At 44.6% G+C, this 14,929-nt stretch overlaps 2 long non-coding RNA genes across 5 annotated transcripts in view; one reads left to right on the plus strand and one right to left on the minus strand.

The window, feature by feature from the left end:
* Positions 1–3,033: 3,033 nt before the first annotated feature.
* LOC140622931 (uncharacterized) lies at positions 3,034–7,228 on the minus strand. 4 transcript variants are annotated; one of them, XR_012022675.1, is made up of 5 exons: positions 7,075–7,228; positions 5,925–6,067; positions 5,043–5,267; positions 4,609–4,745; positions 3,034–4,456 (listed from the first exon to the last, which is right to left on the minus strand). It is a non-coding gene; the product is annotated as an uncharacterized lncRNA (long non-coding RNA). The 4 variants fall into 4 exon arrangements; XR_012022651.1 differs by having other exon boundaries at positions 5,043–5,209; positions 7,051–7,208; XR_012022626.1 differs by having other exon boundaries at positions 3,035–4,456; positions 4,609–4,740; positions 5,043–5,209.
* Positions 7,229–7,308: 80 nt separating this feature from the next.
* The window catches only part of LOC140641572 (uncharacterized), a 30,149-nt gene continuing 22,528 nt past the window's right edge, over positions 7,309–14,929 (plus strand). Inside the window, exons 1-2 of the long non-coding RNA XR_012038169.1 lie at positions 7,309–7,456; positions 8,344–8,417. This is a non-coding gene — a long non-coding RNA (uncharacterized lncRNA). The remainder of the gene's footprint in view (positions 7,457–8,343; positions 8,418–14,929) is intronic.

The raw sequence follows: 14,929 nt of genomic DNA on the forward strand, positions 1-14,929 counted from the left end.
CTCATGTATGGGGTTTCTTTCTGGGTTGATGAAAATATTCTGAAATTGTACTGTGAATCATCACAGACTGAACAACTTTGGGAATATACTAAAACCACTGAATTATATACTTCAAAAGGATAAATTGTATGATCTGGGACTTATACCTCAATTTAAAAAAAAAAACAAAAAACAAATGAGACATAGGAGGAGTAAGATTGTCTCCAAATATTATCCAGTGACAAGTGATAGACTCAAGAATAGATCCCAGATATCTAGGACTCCAAAGTCCGCACATTTTCTGTATGTACCAGTCAGCTATTCCCTCTACAATGCTGGGTAATAACTACCCTGAGTCATAATGGTTTACAGATACATGTATTTTTTTTTCTTGATTATGATTCTTATAGGTGTGCTTTTCTTCCAGCTTCAGGTCAAGTGGTCTTGACCTCCACTGTTGGGTTGGCTTCAGTTTCCCTCCATGTGTCTTTAGTTAACCTTGGTTCAATAGCTACCTGGGCAATATTTCTCTCCTGGGAGGTCACTGGAGCACCAACCAATCTGCACAAGAGTGCTGGAGGCCTCTGCGTGTATTATAACCTCTGCTACTACTCATTCCACTCACCAAAGCAGGCCGCCTGGCAAAGCCGGAGATCAGTAGGGGCAGGGAAGCACACCTGCACTGCAAGGTCGCATTGCAGAGGGAGGGACTAAAGAACTGAGAACCCTAATCCAATCTCCCGCCTCCCCTGATGCAGAGCTTCACAGCTCGCACAGGTGCGTGTGCCTGGGAGCCCTCTGGGATACAAAGGGAAGATGCAGCTTAAGTTAGTTTTGAGAGAATGACCCCCAAACCTTTGTATGTTTGTTTATTTGTATGTCTGTGTTTTGTTTTGTGTTTTGGTCTCTGACAAACGAGGGAAACGCACTAGTTTTGTTCTGTGTACAGTCTCTGTGCTGCCCAAGTGTTTTCTTGGGTGACCCTTCAGGCAGCTTGCAGCTCACTCAGTTCCCACAGTCCCAGTGCATCTGACCTTATGGGGAGTGTGTGTGTGTTGGGGGTGTTCCTCCGTCTATTTTTAGGTGGGATATTCCGACCCTCATGTGTTGTCAATCTGTATGCTCTATCTTCAGGAATTTCCATCGAGCAATTCTTCACACTCTCAGCAGTGGCAGGCTCTCTAATGGGCCCACTAGAGAAGGTCTCTAGTGGATGAGTAGAAAGTCTCTACTCATCAGTCCCCCGCCCTCTACTGCCCTCCTGCTAGGAGATGAGGACGCAGGTCTCCAGCTGCCCCTGCTCTTCCCTCCCGCCGTAAGATAAACATCCTCACATCTTGGTGCTCTAGCCATATAAGTAAGCACTATTCTCCATACGTCAGGTTACGGACCAGGCATTCAGGCCCTTTGTTATATACACTTCTGGTTGTAGCTCATAATTGCCTCATCCTTGTCATTTTCTAGCTTTTCTTTATCTGTAGCTCTACTTCCCCCTCAAGGTCTTCAGCACAGTTGTCTACTCTGCCCAGTTACCGGATTACACGGGGGCTCCGCTGTTCCCTCTCTCCCCTCGCTCTCCAGCTTCCCGGCATCTGCACCTGCTCTCCCCGCAGCCACCGCCCAGCTGTGGTCCTGGGGCTGCTCTTCACCCCCCTCTGGGTGAGGACCCTGGTTTTGAACCTCATGTCATTCTTCCTTGGCTTCCTCTCTTATTTGTACAGAAGACCTCATCTAGCAGGTCTGGGTGATAAATTTTTAAGCCTTTACATCTCTAGAAATAACCTTCTTTTACTATAATTTGACTCAGTATGAAATCCGGGTTGAATATAATTTTTCTTCAGAATTTTGAGGGCATACCCCAGTTCTTCTATTTTTAATAATGTTGAGGAATCTGCTAACATTTTATCCCCTCTCTGGTGTAAAGTAATCCCCCTCCCTCAGAGTGTTTGGTGATCTGCTTTACCGCTCATGTTTACAGTGGTTTGACTTGGCTTTTTTCATTCATTTTGTTGGGACTCAGTGGCCCTCTCAGTTTCCCTCCTGGGGAAAGTCACATGGGAGATGATGAGCCGCCACCAGCCTCCCCAGCTGCGTTCCCTGCTCTCTTATTCTCCACATGCCCACCACTCAATCTCAGGCTGAACCCCTCATTTTATTTTCTTCCCAAGCTTCCATCCACCAGCTTCTGTTTTACCTTCTCAAAGACTGATTTAACATTATTTCCCAATGCTTCTACTGAAATTTAAATTTTCACTACGATGCTTTAATTTACTAGCTTTTAACCTAGCCTTTGATTTTTCTTTTCATAGCATCTAGTCCTTTATAGGTTCAATATTTTCTCTTATATCCCTGAACATATTAATTACAGGGGTTTCTTTGAGATTCACTTTACTGTCCACATTGCTGATGTTTATTTTGTGTTTTCTTTGTCATGTGTGATGGTTTTATCCTTTGCTTTTCATGTTATAGCTCTTTTCAAATATCTGGTTATCCTTGTGAAGGGGATCAGAATAGGCCATCTCGAAATAGGCCACTTTGGCATAAGAATTATTTTGAATGGAAAGCATTTGAGAAACAGCAGAGTCAAGGGAAGCTCTCTATCCTCCTCTTTCTGCCTAATTGCAGTGTCTATACTTTCCTTGTGAGGATGGCCCTCACTCCTCTCCAGCACCAGAAAATACCATTATCACAACTAAATAACTGTTACCACTGAAGACAAAGTCAGCATCAGTGGGTGCTGCACAAACAAAACTTACTAAAACATCCCTCGTCTTCCATTAATTTCCCCAGATATTTACCAGCCCACCATTACCTCCTCTAGAAGCCCACACACCTTCCACTTCTCCACAATGTATCGCCCTCCGCTAAGATGGAATACGAGCCTTAAACTCACCTCTGAGCTCCGCCGTGTGTATGCATGTAACCTTGTACATGTAAATAAACTCGGGGTTTTTTTCTCCTGTGAATCCATCTTTTACCAATTTGATATACAAGCCTGAACCACTGACTTCAAGAAAGCAGAGAAAAAATATTTCCTCCTAAAAACAAACAAACAAACAAAAAAATTTCCTCCTACATTTGGATCCTCTTTAATATTTAGGAGTAATGCACCTAAAAGCTGCTTGACTTTTTGCATGGTGATGGGAAAGTGATATGTGACTGGACAGAAAGCCGGACTTTTCTACTATCTGTGACTTTTCCTGCTGTAAGTGGAAGATGACCTAAGGTCCTATAATGCGCTGTCCTGCTGGGAGCAGACTGACATGGTTCTCCCACTTCATGTCCCTGCTCGGGGTCCTCTGGGCTCCCTGGGTTCCCACAGAGATGCTGTTCTGTTCCCCTTCTTGGCAGAGAAGCGCCCAGATGCAGGGGCTTTCCATTTGGGTAACGGCTGAGAACCAGGTAGACACGTGCACCTCTCATTAATCCCCTCTTGCCAGGGGCAGCCTCGGCCCTACCCACTTCTTGACCTGATGACCCTGCATCAGGAGACTTTCTGGGCCAACTTCTAGTTTCCCACGGAGATAAATCTGTCAACTTCTGCTTCATTAAAAAAGAAAGAGAGAAATAGAAGGAAGAAAGAAAAGAGAAGGAAAGAAAGAAAAGAGAGAGAGAAAGAAAGAAAAGGAAGGAAGGCAGGAAGGCAAGAGGCCACCCCCAAACAGTGGTATTAAAGAAATACAACCATCAATTTAGCCAAAGACGCCGCAGATGGGCGGTCTAGGCTCTGCTGGGCCGACTGTCCGGCTGCTCCACGGATCAGTGCCTGGAGCTGGCTTGCCCTGAGCTGGTGGGCTGCAGTGGGGTATGGGCACCCTCTGTCTCCCTTATGCAGGGGGCAGCCCGGGGGCTCCCAGAGGGTGAGTGAGCGGGCAATGAAGGAGGCATCAGGCCCCAGGCCCAGACTTGGCACCTCGTCCTCTCTCGCACGTTCCGTCAGTTAAACCAAGTGTCCAGGCCAGGCCGGGCTTGGGAAATGACTTCAGCCTTTCAGGAAAGGACCTACCACCAAAGGGAAGTTGTGGGGCTTCCCTGTTGGTGTAAATGTGGGTCTGGGGATCCTGGCACTTGTCCCCATGGACTCACCTGCTTGCTTGTCTACACCCTACTCCAGCTTTCCACCTTCCAGGCCTTTCCTTGGGGAGCAACCCAAGTTCCATGGGATCAGTCAGGGGTGGTGCCCAGTGGGGTGTTGCTCGTTACAGGGCTGCAGGGCCATGTGTCCCCTAGCTGAGGAGCCGTCCCGCGACACCCAAGGCTGAGGTGTGTTTATTACATGCAGGTGAGAAGGGGGAGGAGATTGACCAAGGCTGTAGGGCAAGCAGGGCCAAATGGGGGTCCTGGAGGGCTGTCACTGCTGTCTTCATGGAGAACTCACCTGGAGCGTGTGACCCTCCAATTCTGGTGCCGTGCTGCTGCTTTGAGCCAGGACTGCTGCTCACATCCTTCAGGGCTTTTCTTCAAGGGCCAGTGTGTCCTGTGATCACAGGGCAGTGACGGCCAGGCGGGCAGTGCGCTTGTTTCCTGGTCGCTCCTGCAGGCCTCGGCGGGGACTCGGGTGCTGGGCCTCCCACTTGCCCCCTGCCCCCTGCCCTCCTGCCCCTCCTGCCTCTGCTCTCACTTCCATACCGTGCGGGGCTCGTCTGGGCAGCAGAGTTTGCGGGTCTCTGCCTCCCGCTGCTGTCTTCCGGTCCCCGGGCCGCACATATCGAGGGCAGAGGGGCAGACGTGTCTCACGGCACCGATTCCAACGAAAGGACACTAGACTGGGACACACAAGCTGCTGAGGGTCCCACGAAGCCTGGGGGACGGGGTGGGTGGGTGCGGTGGAGGGAGCCAAAGGGAGTGGGGGGATATGGGGGGCAAGGGGGGATAGTGGGGGAGGGAGCCGAGGGGTGGTAGCATGTGGAGTGGGGGCTGGCAGTGAGTTGGCTCTGGGGGCAGCGTGCTGGCTGCCCACCACTGCCTCCCACTCTCTGTCACCCCCAGCTCTCTGACATCCCCGCCCTCCTGGAGGACAAGGTAAGTCACTCACTGTCTGCAGTCTCAGGGCCCTCACTCACCTGGTCCACCCCCTTACATTGGTTCCCTCGTGTCCCTCTGCTCCCCTGGCTGGCATGCTTACGTCGTCCTCCCCAGCTGCTCCTGGAGGTGCTCCCGCTCAGCCTGGGGCTCCTCCCTGTCCCAAGTTTCCAAGGCCCCAGCTCAGGGACAGGCAAGAGGCTCATCCCTGCAGAGGGAGGAGGACACTCCTCTCTGTAGCTGCACCTGTCCTCAGCAGCTTCCTCCTGGCAGGTTTTAAGCACACATGCATCCCGTTCCCTGAAGAATTACAGGGAAACCTGTCCCTGTCACCGTCTCCTCACAGGCACACTTCTGAGTGTCCTCCCCACTCCTGTCTCCCTGTCCTCCTTCTGGGGCTCAAACCCCCTGGGAAACGGGCTTCCACGCTCTTTCCTTGGTGGAGACCCCTGAGCCCCGGACCCTATGTTTACCTGCAGTGCTCAATCCCTGGACACATCCTGGCCTTGTCATATCTTCCGGCAGGTGCAGTGCAGCCACTCCGGCCCTTGTCCTATCCCCCCACATGCAGGGCCTGCATTCCCCGCGGCTGCGGCCCCCCTGCTCTGCCCTGAACGCCTCGATTTCCCGCCTTCACCTGACGATGCTCATTACCTGCCACCGGGCTCTCCCTGGGCCGCAGGCCTCTCCCCACACAGATCTCTCCGGAACCCTAGCCCCATCCTGCAGACAGCCTCCTGGACAGCCGCTCCATATGCCCGGAGCACGACCTCTGTCTTCTCCCCAGGCCTCTGCCACACAACATGGGGTCTCTGCTCTGGCTGTTTAGTGCCCTGTCCCTCAAGGTGCAACCCTGGGAGCCAGCTTCCCAGTCTCAGCTTCATCACGTGGTCCCGTTACCTTGGACTCTACATAGCTCTCACCTGTGTCTGTGCTGTCACCATCTCGGTCCCTCCCACTTGTCTCCTCTCACCACCAGGGCTGTTGCAAGAATCTCTAGGTCAGTGGTTCCACATGTGTACCACCTGGACCCACAGCATCAGCACCCACTGTGCTTCAGACCAACCTAGAAGAATGTCCAGTTATGAGACTTCAAGACGTGACTATCTTGTAAAGCGTTTGCTTTATTAGCTAAAAACATAAAAATGGTAAATTCCAGCTGTCACCCTCTGGATCCCTTTTGCGTCTTCCTCCCTGCAATCCTGCTCATTTCTGTCCTTAAATTAAAAGGATTCAAGGCACCTGTGCCCCTTGGCCAGGGCTCCCTTTTTGCTTCTATCTGCATTTCCAGGGTCTTCATTGCTTACTATTTTTAGGGAGACAGAGGCAATAGATCTTTTGTTCTTTTTCCATTGACAAGGATCTCCATGTGTCTCATGTGCAATTCAGTTTTTACAATTTCTGCTGCCTTCTGGAGGCATCTCATGATATTTTTACTTTTTTTTTTTTTTTTAAGGCAAAAACTCTGTGTTGGGCTGGCGAGATTGGGGACCTTAAAACGGCCAACCCCAGGCCAGCAACCTCCCAATAAGGCAGCCTTGCTGCCCTACCCTAACTTAGCTCACAAAGACCTGTAACCTTTGCCCTAATCGGAATGCCGCCCTGCCCCCATCTTCCCGCCGAAAACTCTTTATAGAGCCCCCTGCGGTTTGCCAGGGTTCGCCTTCCCTGACTCAAGCCCCTCCGAGTCATGGAACCTCGCCTGCGAGTGCTCCCCATTAAAGCACGTTTGAACGTACTGCCTGGCTCTACTGTTTTTAATTTCTCCGCCGTTCATTTGGGAAAAACCTAACACTCTGCACAACTGTTTTAAACTCTGAGAAGAGTTTAGCATCAAGATAAAAAATAGCAACAAGTGAGGGACACCTGGGTGGCTCAGGGAATGAGTGTCTGCCTTTGACTCAGGTCGTGATCCCAGGGTCCTAGGATCCAGTCCCACATCAGGCTCCCCACAGGGAGCCTGCTTCCTGCTTCTCCCTCTGCCTCTGTGTCTACCTCTCTCTGTGTTTCTCTTATGAGTAAATAAATAAAATCTTTTTTCAAAAATACCAAAAATGGTGGTAGAAGTGTCACCTGGTGCCAAGCCAACGGCGAGGGTGGGGCCTCAGTTCCACATACACAGACATGCTTTGGCCTTCGGCCCTTGCAACCTGTGTTTCTAGGCCTCGGGCTCCAGTCTCCTAAGCTGAGGGGCTCTGAGAGGCTAATTCCCAGACCAGTGACCTCAGAGCCCTAGGGGTGGGTCGACCCCCCCACCCCCACCCGTAATGGTGACCTACAGGGGAGGTGCAGAGCACCATGGTTTCAACTGTCCCTTCACAGAGAGTGGTTATTACTCATTATGTGACTGGCCTGTTCCTGCTCTTCTACTGGCGAATAATCTCTTCTGACAGAGATTGGAAACGTGGTGTTTTCGGGAGCTGCCGCTTTATTGCCCTACTGCAAAGGCAAAGAGGTGAGTGTAAATGACAATAGCAATAACAGTAATGCTGGGAGGGCCCCTGGGGCTCGGTTGGTGGAGTGTCCAACTCATGGTTTCGGCTCTGATTGTGATCTCAGGGCCTGAGATTGGGCCCCTTGTTGGGCTCTGCGCTCAGCGGGATGTCTGCTTGAGATTCTCTCTGCCCCTCCCTCCGGCCCACTTGTGTGCTCTCTCTCTCTAAAATAAATAAATCTTTAAAATAGTAATAATAACAGTAATGTCAGATGGAGTCACATAGGAAGGGGCCAGTTATTTTCAGTTAAAAAATAACTATTACGAAATTGATTTTTTTAAACCATTAAATGCTAATCTAAAAGAATCTTAGTTGGAAAAACTGACATTAATTAGATCAGTAAGATCTTTTTCCTGATATCAAATGGAAATGTCTCAGCAAAGCCTGTGTTGTGTGTGTTTAAGATGTCACTTTGCTCTTATCAACTGAGCGGGGCAGACTTTGAAGAACAATCAATCACATGGCTGCTAAGTAGCCCAAAAAGGCGATGATTCTATGATCAAATAATTATAATTTTGGAAAGTCAATATAGGAGTCTCCAAGTTGCAACATGTACCTGAGGCACTTAAGAAAGAGAGCCAGCATGTGCCCCAATATATTCACTTCTCTTAATTAAAGTTTTGTATATATTTATCTTTAAAGTATTTAGAATTGCATTAATATATTATGTATATTATAACAAATCTACAAAAATAGAAGTGAGAGGATCAATGGAAGATGAAATAAGCACTATTTTAAAAGATTTTCACCTTATTTAATGATACAAAAAAATCTTACTTTTACTAGAAAAATAGTAATAGAGCAGTGTGATCAAATGTGCATCATTTTTTTTTAATTTGGTTTGCAGCTTTTGATGCAGACATGAGAGGTCTGGCTTCAGATTTCATTTATTTTGACGCTTGGTTTTCAGACCTATCATTGGTGAGGACTCTTGGGAATACACGTGAATCCAGGTAGAGGATGTGGGGCCCTGGCTGCCCTCCCTGGGTTGTGCCTCCAGTAATTCAATAATTCAAACATTTACACTCATCCTAGAAAGATTTTAAAGGAGTTGGTTTCATCTTTCCAGATGTGGGTCAAGAGGTTTTACATACTAATTAGAAGATATTTTACTTTTTATATTTTTTTTCAAGTGGGTTCTTCTTTTGGAAGCTTTCAAAACAAGTTAAAAAAAAAAAAAAAAAACACTCCATTCCCCAAGTTTTGAGTATGCTGTAAGAATTCTCACAATGCCACAAAATCATAGTAGCAAAAAGTGCTCTCATCCCAACACTTTTCTTTGGAAAAGGAGGTTATCTTTAGCTTAGTATTAAATCCTGAAATTTACCAGAAAGGAGTGGCTGATGCCCAATCATTTTTGGAAGTGTCTTCTAGGTGACAAACTGCTCAGAGACACTTGCAGGCATTGAAAAATTTAGCAACATTTTTAACTTTCTCTAGTAATGACTAAGCTAAAAACCTCATTTAAATATTTTATAATGATTCTATCTCTAAAATAAATAAATAAATCTTTTTTAAAAAATGTGGAGGGGGCGCCTGAGTGGCTCAGTTGATTAGAGCACCCACTTCTTGGTTTCAGCTCACGTCAGGAACGTCATGACCTCAGGGTCCTGAGATCTAGCCGCCCCCTCCCTTGGGCTCCACAATCTGCTTGGAGACTCTCTCCCTCTACCCCTCCCCCACTCCTGCTTGCTCTCTCACTTGCTCTCTCTTTCTCTCTCAAATAAATAAACTTTAAAAAAAGAAATAAAATATTTTAGTATGAAATAATCTGAAAATTACCATGAATGCCATAAGAACATCCTGGTTGTTCTCCATATCATTACAATAAAATAGGCTCTCAATTAAATAATAGATCCCATATAATCACTCACTTGGATGCAGGCAAACTTTAATGTGCTACAATAGCTGAAAGTAAGTGAGTGAGTGGAGCAGGGGCGATGCTCTCATTATGGAGCTTCTGCTTATTTTTTGGACACACCTGCTGCCTTATCGTGACAGAGATGCACACCAATACTCATCCAATGGGGAGGCCTGGTGTACACACGTGGCTTCAGAGACCCATGGTCTAGACAACCAGTTAGGTTAGAGGTTCCCAAAAACTCAGCTACTCTGCTCTTCATCATCTTTTCTCTTTTTCTTTTAAATTTTTATTCATACAGGTCTTCATGTCTCGACAAACACATTACTAGATATTTCTAAGTAGGTTTTTATGATCAACGGGGTATTTTCAAAAGTGGGTATCGCTGGCAAATTTGGACATCAACAATTCTATATTTTGGCTCCCTCACTTCCCAGCTCTGGGGAAATTATTAACTTGTTTCTGCCTCAGTTTCCTCTTTTGTAAAGCTGGGGTGAATACCTATGTCTACCTCATAGAATTGTTATGACAATGAAACAAGTTCCTGTATAAGAAATACTCAGCACAGAGCCTAGATCACGGTAACTGTTATGATGACAGTGATGATCCAGCCATCTTGCTGACTTTTTCCTTATGATACAATTTGTACCACCTACAAATAGTAATATTTTTCCTTCTTCTTTCCTATAATTATATTTTATTTCATCTAATAATTATTAATAATAATTTAATAATAAAAATAATATTAATTAATGGAGATAGTGCATACCACATGTGCCTAATTTTAATGTCATATTTCACCATTGAGTGCCATATATTTGTACATTTATCTTATTGAGTAATAGATATATTCTTCCATTCTTATTGCACTTATGACTTCAATCAAGAATGAATTTTGAATGATCATATAGTTTTTCTCTTTGACTTTTAATATGATTATTTTACTATGATTTCCTGATATTGGGCCATCCTTGAATGAATGAGTTGATCCTTTACTTGGCTATGGTTTATGATTTTATAATGCGTGGATGAACTCTGTTAAGTAATACCTTACTTACTATGACTTGCATTAATATTTGTAAGTGGGATCAGTCTGTAGTTCTTTTGATCATGTTCAACACTTTCCTCTATTCTGTATTTCTGATAGACGATTAGTAGGATTTAGGGACTTAATCGGATTCTGGCTTGATTATTTGGGCAGGCATATCTCACGGGGGCTGTGCTCTATTGGAAGGCCCATTGTGTCTGGTTATCTCTCTTCTGTGGTGTCAACGCCACTGATGCCCATTGCTTAGCTCTTTTAATCCATTAGGGATTGCAGAATAGTGGTATTCTATCAGCCTTTATCTTCATTTATTAGCTGGAATACCAGCCTCTCTCTACTACAGTTTATAAAGAAAAGGTGAGAAAAAAGCTCAAAAGCCTGATTTTTTTCCCCTTCAGCCTCTTCCAAAAGTAACCAATGTGATTTCTGTATTTCTTCTCTCTTTTGGGGGTGTGGGGTTGTATTGGGTATGTTTAGAATTATTTAATATTGTAATGAACCAATGTGTTTAAAGAGATTTTGTGTGCCTCGATCCACTGTGATTATCAGATGGCCCTCTTGTTGGCCAGTGAGAGCTTCCTCAGGTTGGCCTCAAGTACTTTTGACACATCTTCATTTCTTTGCTATCTGGTGTGACAAGATGTTTCAGGTCATCCAGCCCCTAACCAGGAACGTGCCCTCTGCAAGGAGCCCTGGTTCATTGAAGTGAAAAATAGTGATAGAGACACAGCCTGGGGGTTAGGGAAACTCCTTGCTTCTGGGTTGGTCTTTGCTCCCACATTTATCAATGGACAGAACTGGGAGATAAGTTTAGTTATTCCTGTTTCTTAAGAAAATATAAATCACAAGATTCTACTTATAATTTGAATTTGGGGCCTTAAGGTTCTCATTTAACTGCTATCTTAAATTTGTATCTCCTATCCTCCAAGCTGAAAATTCTTTCATCTCGGAATACTCCAGAACAATGCTGAAATATGGTGGACATCCTTATCTTATTTCTGCCTTATTAACAAGCTGTCAGTATTTCTCCATTGACTATGGCATTGAATTTTAGGTCAATTCTTCTTTCCATTTTTTATTAAGGACTTTTAAGGGATAGATTTTGAAATTTCATCAAATCTCATTCCAACAACTATGAAGATGATCATGTTTTTCCAATTTTATCCTTACATTCAATTAATTTTGTGAATAGGTTTTCCAATATTGAGTCATCCTTGCATTTCAGTTATGAAAAGAGTCAATTATGATACCAAGTGCTGCTTGGTTCCATTTGCTAATATTGTACTTTGGATTTCTGCATTAGTAATTGCATGTGAGATCGCCTGGGATAGTGACTGGTGCCATCCACCTCAGGTTTCTGTGTCTGCAGTAAGCTGACAACAAAAAAAAACATTAAATGTTTCCTTCTTGCCCCTCTTCTTGGGGAACCACTTACATAGCTTTGGTTTATCTGTTCTTAGGTCAGCAGCCTCCACTTGTGAACTGTCTGTGCCCTTTCCTCCCCATAGGAGAGCACTTTGAAACCATTCTCTCATTATTTCTTGACACAAATAGTTCATATTTTCTAAATAGTTTCCATTTATTATTTTTTTCCTTAGGAAACCTAAAGATAATGGAAAATATATACTGGCCTCTGCCCCTGGTTCCTGGCCCAAAGTTCCTAAACTCTTAAAACTTCCTAAGTGATGAGAATAGTAGGAGCATCTTCTGTTCTAATGAGCTGACTTTGGGTGAACTTCTGAGTGTCTCCTGGGTTGATCAGTGTGATCAGAGCCTTGGGATTTTCAGCCCTGCCCTCCATTCTCTTGAGAAGGGAAAGAGATGAAAGTGGAGTCATGATCCATCACACCTGCATCAGAAAGCCTCCATAATATCCCAGTGAAGCAGGGTTTGGAGGTCTTCCAGGCTGGTGAGCATGACACTGAGGCTCCCATGCTCAGGGGCCTCCCAGACCTTGACTTGTGCCTCTCTTCATCTGGCTGTTCATCTGTATCCTTCATCATAGCCTTTAATAAGCCGGTGAATGGAGGTGTCTCCCTGAGCTTGTGAACTGCTCTAGCAAATTAATGGAACCCGAGGAGGGAGTTGTGGGAACCTCTGATTTATATCCTCTTGGTCAGAAGCTCAGGTGACACCCTGAACCTGCTCTGGCCTCTGAGGTGGAGGAGGGGTGTCTGGTGGGACCGAGCCCTCAGCCTGCAGGATCTGACACCACCTCAGGACAGAACTGAGTTGAGTTGGCAGGACAGCCCGCTGGCATCTGAGAATTGCTTGTTGGTGTGGGGAAACCTCCACACATCTGGTGACTGGCAGTGTAATTGAGAGTCAGGAGGTCCCCAGGGCACAAACACCCCCAAGATCCAGCACTCGGATTTTCCTCATAGCAGGAGGGAAAGACAGGGCTTTTCATTTTTAAAGATAATCAATTTGGGGATTCCTGGGTGGCTCAGTCGGTGATGCATCCACCTTCAGCTCAGGTCACGATCCTGGGGTCCTGGGATCAAGTTCTGCATCAGGTTCTCTGCAGGGAGCCTGCTTCTCCCTCTGCCGATGTCTCTGCGTCTCTCTCTATGTCTCTCATGAATAAATAAATAAAATATTTAAATAAATAAATAAATAAATAAATAAATAAATAAATAAATAAATAAATGAATAAAGGGGATCCCTGGGTGGCGCAGCAGTTTGGCGCCTGCCTTTGGCCCAGGGTGCGATCCTGGAGACCCGGGATCGAATCCCACATTGGGTTCCTGGTACATGGAGCCTGCTTCTCCCTCTGCCTATGTCTCTGCCTCTCTCTCTCTCTCTGTGACTATCATAAAAATAAATTAATTAATTAATAAATAAATTAATTAATTACAATCTTTAAAAACAAATAATCGATTTTATTGATTAGTATTCTTTTATGTATCTTGGCTGATAATAGATTTATTAGTTTTACCATTTTTCTTTTTTCTATATGTATAAATTTATCCATTCTAGTTTCCATAGGGTTTTTTTGTTCATTTAAATTTTTTTAAAGGTTTTATTTTTAAGTAATCTCTACCTCCAATGTAGGGCTCAAATTCACAACCCTGAGATCAAAAGTCGCACAGTCTACCAACTAAGCCAGCCAGGCACCACCTAGTTTCTTTAGTTTAAAAATACTGTTCTTAAAATATATATATATAGTTCTTTTTCTAACAACTAGAGTTGAATACTTAAAACTGGTTTTCATTATTTTTTGCTTATTAACATTAATACTTGACTATGAATCTTTCTAAGCAATACGTTAGCTTTGGTATTGGTGCTATTGCTATCAGCTATTATAATTTTTTCTTTGACCCAAATGTAGTAAGAGATTTTAGAAAATTATATGGGTAACAGGTTTTCTTCCTAATTTTTAAAATTAATTCTAATTGTAATGATGTGAGATCAGAAAAAGCCCTGTGTAGCTTTTGTCTTTTCCCTGCGGTGATCTTTGTGTTCAAAACAGAGCTGTTCTCAGAAGGATGCAAAAGATGTGTTCTCAGGAACTAAAAAGAAAGTACCAAAACTTTTTGTTTTTACTTTAAAAAAATTTTTTTAAGATTTTATTCATTTGAGAGAGTGAGCATGAGCATGAGGGGGACAGAAGAGGGGAAGCAGTTTCCCCACTGAGCAGGGAGCCCACTGCAGGACTCGAGCCCAGGATCCTGGGATCATGACCAAAGGCGGATGCATCACCGACTGAGCCACCCTGGCTCCACACCCAGCATGGAACCCACCATGGGCCTTGAACTCACAAACCTGAGATCCAGAGTCAGATGCTTGACTGACTGAGCCACCCAGGACCCCCACTTTAATTTTTTTCAAGTTTATTTATTTAAACAATCTCTACACCCAATGTACCCAGCTCAGTACCCTGAGACCAAAAGCCACAGGCTTCATTCACCAAATGAGCCAGCGAGGTGCTCATTTAATTGTATTTACTTTAACAATTAAGAATTGTCAATAGGACAATTAGTTCATTTATGAATAAGTAGCTATAAATTGCAAGTAAAGGTTTCTAACTGATGGACTAGCTGAATATAAGGTTAATGTGCTTGACTGTCCTACAGTCCTAAATAAAGAAGATGTATTCTTTGTTAAGAGTGAATAGAGGTTACATGAATCAATTAGGTCTACCTTATTTTTTATATCCTTCGGGTTCTTTCAGATTTAATTATTTTTCTCTATCTGATTTCCCATGAAACAATAAGAGTGAATGAAAGCCTCCTAATTCCAAAATGTTTCTGTCAATGGCTTCTTGTATTCCTTGGAGCACCTGAATAACATTTTCTGATGCTGGGCTACTCAGTTTGTTAGGCTGTACCTCTTGTCATGTACAAATGGCCTTCCTTCCTCATGCTGAATACTCTGTCCTAAATGCAATCTCTTCTGATGGTGACATCGTAACCTCTGCTTTCTCATTGTTTTCATTTGCCTGGCATGTCTGTGCTCATCTTTCACTGCAGTATCTAACTAATTTTATTTTAGATCTGTCTTTTATGTGACACATACATTGGGTTT

This window comes from Canis lupus, chromosome 1 (genome assembly GCF_048164855.1).
Source record: "Canis lupus baileyi chromosome 1, mCanLup2.hap1, whole genome shotgun sequence".
Taxonomy (NCBI): domain Eukaryota; kingdom Metazoa; phylum Chordata; class Mammalia; order Carnivora; family Canidae; genus Canis; species Canis lupus.